Genomic DNA, 6,442 nt, shown 5'->3' with positions numbered 1-6,442 from the left:
TGTTCTTTTTTTCAGTTGACATCCAATGTTTTATTAATCTAAAACTTGTATGCTAATAAATAAAATGTGTACATATTTTACACCATGCATGCTTCTGGTGTTATGTTGGTGTTGAGAGTTAATGCACATTTCAGATTTTACAAACACACTTGAGAAAAGATCTACAAGACACAAAGTTCCTGGTGATTTAGAGACAAAAAGTTTTGAACCGAGAACTGAACGAACTCCAGGGCTTCATTTCAACTTGGTTTGCTTTCAAGGGCAGTATTTTGTGTTCTCTCTAAGTGTTATATAGCAGGAAAGCTCTCCTGAATCCACCAGACCTGCACTATTTCTCACAGTGTAGATGAACCCTGACCAGATGAGGTTATATTCTCAGGGAACAGCAGAGTGATCCAGTGAGGAGGCGAACCGTCCTTCAGCTGTGTGAACCGGAGTTTAAGCTGTTGGATCTGCAAACCTGCAGCCTGCAGAAGGATGCATGAGCTACACGTGATATTTCCTCCACCCCTCAGTGGCTTGTCGATATTTTTCTGACCTTTGACCTTTGCAGAGTTAAAGCAAGTTGGAATAAAAAAAATCCTAACAAGGATCAGTAAAGTTTCATTACATAACATGTACATAACAAATTGCTCTGAGCCTTATTATCTACCATATTTGATTTGCTGAGAAGAAAACGTGTTGCAAGCTGCTTTCAATCTGCCCTTCACTCTTTTGGCGATGAGATACTGGTCCCCTTTTATTTCAAGATCACCTCCCCTCAGGACACTTGATATTAACTATTCCATTTTACAAACAGTGAGGGGAGGGTTGTTGGGGCAGGGGTCAGGAATGATACTGATTTGTGTAATCTGATGCATCGCTGTGTGTTATTGAATCTCTTGGTGTATGGAACCCAATAAATGCCACTACTGGTGCATTGCATTTGAACCCAGTCCCGTGCCTCTCTGATAAAGGGATTTTACACATCAAAGTGTGTTTACAGGTGTTGGGTAGTACTACTGCATATGTGAACAAAGTTGTATAAAGCCTTTTGTGGTTCCAGAGGGAGCTGTGTGAAGTCTGATAAATGTCCTCAAGTGATGTCAGTTGAGTCAGCGTAGGGTGGGGCTGAAGACTACGAGTTTGAAAATGAAAAAAATCTGTGGGATGGAGTTAGAAAGAAGTGGGCTTACCAGACCTCTGTAGCTCCTCATTTCTGCTTGAGGCTAGCAGCTACTAGAATCTCCAACCCAACTGATGGCAGTGGAGTTGCATTTTGGGTAATGTAGGCACCAGGTTTTGACAAGGAAGAAGAATGCATGGAATAAAAAAAGACTATATCTTTGGTTCTGCTGCATCGATCACCTTTGCCCCTGAGGCCATCTCGCAGGTTAATTTGGCTCTGACTGCACAACACAAGTGTTATATTTAAAAAGGTGATCAATCAAACAAGGTTTGCACTGCAAGAACAGTGCCTTCTTTCTGTTTTGTTGTATAAAGCAGTATTTCTGTCCAAGTTCAACTTTGTGGCCACCAGCTGTCCACTGCTGCTTGCCCAGTGCATCCTGGGGCAGATTCGAGCACCCTGAGAACCTGCAGTGTGAATGCCAGGAGACATTAACACACCTCACCAAAAGCAATCTTACAACTTTGTCAAAATACTCTAACAAAAGTTTCACTCCCTAGCTTTTTCTGCCGCTTTCAACCATATTTCATGGTCATCATCAGTTGGCTCAGTAAGCCCCAGAGAAAGCTAAGTGAACCTTGCATTGAAATTATTTGTTTCAAACTGTTTCCAAGGTCAAGAATGAACGTTTGTGCTCACTACTACTGTGTCACAGAATGTGAAATGTATTATTAAAATGTTACTGGCAGCATCTTTATAGTTAATAGTAATACATTCCTCTTGATCTTAGCATCACTGCTTTCTATGTCATGAGGTTTTTCTTCTCACATATCGGTTTGTGTGTGTTTCACCTCATTACTGCCTTTGTTTTTTATTTGACGTACAAACCCATAAAACCCCCTTTGCAACCTGAACCTGGAACAGAGTAGCACACTGTTTTCTGGGTTTTTCTGCAGAAATCTGATCTACTGACAGCCGACTGTTGAAGTTTCGGTTGAGACAGTTTGTTCTGCTAAAGGATAAAAATCAAATGTTCCGTTATTGCGTAAATGCAGCCAAACTAGAGAATAGAAATAATGCCAATTATATTTCCCTCCCAGGGTTTGCCCTCATCAGTGTTTTTCAGGAATGCCATGGCATTTTGACAGAGAAAATGTGGGAATCATCCTGGAAATGATTTATATTACAAAGAATATACTGTATTTTACATACATTCACTGTAATAAATTGTGGTTTACCTCCACAGAAAGACTGACTTTTCTGCGATGAAAAAGCGAACCAGGAAAGAACAACACTTCTAGAATATGGAAGCAACATACTTTTAAAAATGTTTACATCAGGGCCACAGTGGGACCCCCTGCCCGCTATTTCCTGCCAACCGCACACATATAAAACATGATCACAGCTCTCAGCGGCCTCATAGAACAAGATGTGACATTTCTCCAAACTTGTCTGTCGACCAAACGTCTGTTGTTGGGAGGAGCAAACACCAGGTCTGAAGAGTAATCCTTTGGAGATAAAGGTATATTGTGCAAGATCCTCACTTTTTATTCTCTCTGAAATCATCTTCCTATAACACATGTACATATATACAAAACCAAAACATCCGTCACAACATTACAGAACATCTGCATCATTTCAGGTAAAATGTGTTTTTTTTGTGTGTGTGTGTGTGTGCTAAATTTCAAATTGTGTTCCGTAAAGCAGAAGAAAAGTAATGACACAAGCCTTCGGTTTGTTCTGATAGAGAGCTTCCCCCTCAAATAGGCGTAAAGTGATTTATAGGATCATCCTCAGTACCATGTTCATATTTCATCATCCTAAATGTACAATTTTATTTTACTCCCTTCGTCAGTAGCCCACTGTTCTTTACTCTCTGCAATCAAAGCTTCTCTTAACATACGAATGTTGATCTCTTCATTATTTAAAATAATACAATACATGTACTGTATATGCACACACACACACACACACATATATATATGGGGTATTACACCAATTCAGCATTGCACTCCTATGACATTTTCAGACTCACAATGGACAGTTAAAGAAAAGGATCAAAATCAATATCATCTATATTATTCCAAGCATTATTCTTCTTGCCTACATTACCCACAATGCAATCGACCGCTGACAGTTGGGTCAGAGTTTCAGGTGTGTTATTCTAGTAGCGGCTAATGTAGCATAGCTACACCGCTAGCCTCAAGCAGAGATGAGGAGCGGGCTGCAGAGGTCTGGTAAGCTCACTTCTTTCTAACTCCACCACCACCCCCCACAACTTTTTAACATGTGCAGTGGATCTCCCCAACACCTGTCAACACACTTTGATGTGTAAAATTGGTGGGGTTCCCCTTTAAATGGCATCACTATTTTCTAAAGCCCAACTATTTGTTTTGTCTGACCAACAGTCCCAAAACCCAAAGATCTTTTACATCAATCAGAATTTACATCATAAAAGCAGCAAATATTGTTTGCATTTTTTCTCAACAAATTACTTAATCTGTCTATTTGAATCAAAATTGTTGCTGATTAATTTTTTGTCAATTTAGTTTATTATTTCAGCTTCATGACTTCATATCATTTCTACATTTTTGTGTTCTCATAAAACATATCGTTACAGATCTGCTCTTGTTACCGATATACTGTAGTCCACATGGGCATGAGGTGAATTACCCCAGCTGATGTACATGTAATGCACTACTTGATACAAAAGGTGAATGTGTTTTACACACCTTACAGGTGCTGGCCATCCCATCTAAACATCTGGGTAGGAGAGATTTCTTACTGTTTGTTACCTGCTGGTTGCTGCAATTCTTAACAAAATCCTGTCCAGCAACAACACAGAAAAATCACAGAAAGAAAGTAGGGTCTAATGTGTTTGTTGATGTGTGTTTAATTGGGGATTCTCAACAATGAATTAGACTGGAACTGAATAATTCAAGCAGCCCTCTGATAGCCTTGTTCTGCATGCATAAAAAAAAATCAGATATGAACCACAAAAGATCCGATCTTTTACTTCCTGAGTGAATGCAGCAGACGATACACTATACATTTGTCTGAACCTGACGGACTTCACATCTCTCTGGGAAGCAGTAGCATTGGGCTGAGTCCCCTCACAGGCCCCCCCTACTGCGTGATTCAGCTCAGTTTACACTGCAGCACAATAGATTGCCCAAACAGAGAAATGTTTGGCTTCACTCCAACATCCACAGCTAGTGTTCTCCTACAGAGAAAGCAGCTGTAATTTAAAGACCGCATAAAGATTTGGGGCAGCTTACTGCCTCAGTTCTAAATGACTGTACTTATGACAACTATAATTTATCAGCTTTAGGGTTTATTGGATGTACTCTGGCAGAAAAAGTATAATTGGACTTTACTGTAAACATCCCTCCCCTCTGCCAGTGGGCTTTGAAATGAGATCTGTCTGTGGCAGATGGGGAAACAGAAGATTGTTTGGTATGCAGATGTACCACTCCTATTGTTTTGGCAGCTTTGGCTCAGAACAGTATTTTCTCTCTGTGTCTGTGTGGGTTTTCCTCCCACAGTGCAGAAACATGCAGGTTAGTCGGATTAGAAACTCTGAACTACCTGTAGGTGTGATTGTGACTGTAGATTTGTCTGTAAGCCCTGTGACTAGCTAGGGTGCACCCTAATTCTCTCCCAATGCATGCTGGGATAGGATCCAGCACTCCATGACAGTGAACAAGATAAGTGCTTTTGAAAATGGATGATTGGGTCACAAATGGCAGTTGACAGTTTGTTGTAACTCACTTCTACTACAGCTTCTACAGAAAAAGAAGAGTGTAATGTCTGTTTCAGACCACCAGATGTCAGTGTCGCACCTTTTTAGGCTCTTTTTGAGTGCTACAGAAAATTGTGGTTTGGGCTTTTCTTTCTGGGAATTTGTGGACCAAAAGTGCAGCTCGCATTTTATGATTTAAAATAACACAGTCAGTTTGTAAAATAAGGCTTTCAATATTTTTTAAATTCAACACTTTTCATTCCAAAAATAATGAAGAAATGCCTATATGCAGAAATGCAACAATTTTAGAGTAGACAGCACTCAGAAAACAGCTTTTAGACCCTCTCCTAGAGAAACTACAGCAAGAAAACTTTAATAATATGTAATAATAATAAAAATAAATAATAATATAGATATATATATCTATATATACTACTTCTTGTAATACTACTAGAATGCTCTATTAAAGTACTGAAGACAAAAATTACTAAGTCAAAGGCATCTGGCAGTAGAGGAAAGTAACTAAGCACATACTACTTACTTACTTACTTACTACTGTACTGTACACAAGTACAAGTTTGATGTATTTGTACTTCACTTGTGTATTTCAGTTTAATGCTACTTTAATCTTTTAGGGCGAAATGGTTTTCAAAGTTTGTATATAGTTAGTGGACAGCTGTGGCTCAGGTCGTCCATTAATTGCCAAATTTGTTTTTTAATTTGTGATTTTTCATTAAAAAAAGAGGATGTGACCTCATTGGTAGCTACAACCTGCTACAGTAAGGACTTACCCTTCTATATGAGGCATGTGCTACCAGGGCGCTCCCCTGGCAAAAGGCAACATGCACAGACAACAGAGGGCTGGAGGTTGGGGGGCATTAATAGGGGCCCGACAACATATTCTTGCTCCAGGCCCCTCTAACTAGTTAATCCAGTCATGCATACAAGCCCATCATGGGGATTTTATAAATAGCCTACTAAATCTCAGAGTTGTTTTAATTAGTTCAAAATGCTGTTTCAAAGCCTTTGCCACACTGCTAGGAAAAATAATTTTAAATAGATAAGTCTAGAAATACTGGAATCGGCCTATAAAATACCCACCGTGTACATTTTTAATAATAATAATAATAATAATAATAATAATAATAATGATGATGTAAACATCCCCCAACCCCACGTACCTTAAACCCCCAAATTCTCAGGGGAAAAAAACATATAGAAAAATACAGAAGACTAATCTTGGTCCTGCCCTGGTCTACTGACTGTTTCAAGACAAGAAAAAGTGCCAAAGGGTAAATGCAAGGAGCAAATGGATGTGTAGTTAAGTGTCTCATTTAGTTTCTTAATTTTATTTAGCTTTCTCTTTAAGAAAAATAATGCCCATGTTCCATTTTTACTACTTCGGGGACCATGTTTAATTGCAACCACCATATGATTTTCAGAATGTGCAAAGAATCTGACATCTTGAAAAAATCCGAAAGGGCTTAAAATCACATATGTTGCAGTGTAAATGCTGCCAAAGATGACTGATTGTTTCTCCTACCTCAGGAAAACATATGTGGCTCTTGGGAAATCCACTGCAACAAGAAAGA

This window comes from Siniperca chuatsi, linkage group LG5 (genome assembly GCF_020085105.1).
Source record: "Siniperca chuatsi isolate FFG_IHB_CAS linkage group LG5, ASM2008510v1, whole genome shotgun sequence".
NCBI lineage: Eukaryota > Metazoa > Chordata > Actinopteri > Centrarchiformes > Sinipercidae > Siniperca > Siniperca chuatsi.
Note: the sequence above shows the minus strand (reverse complement) of the source record.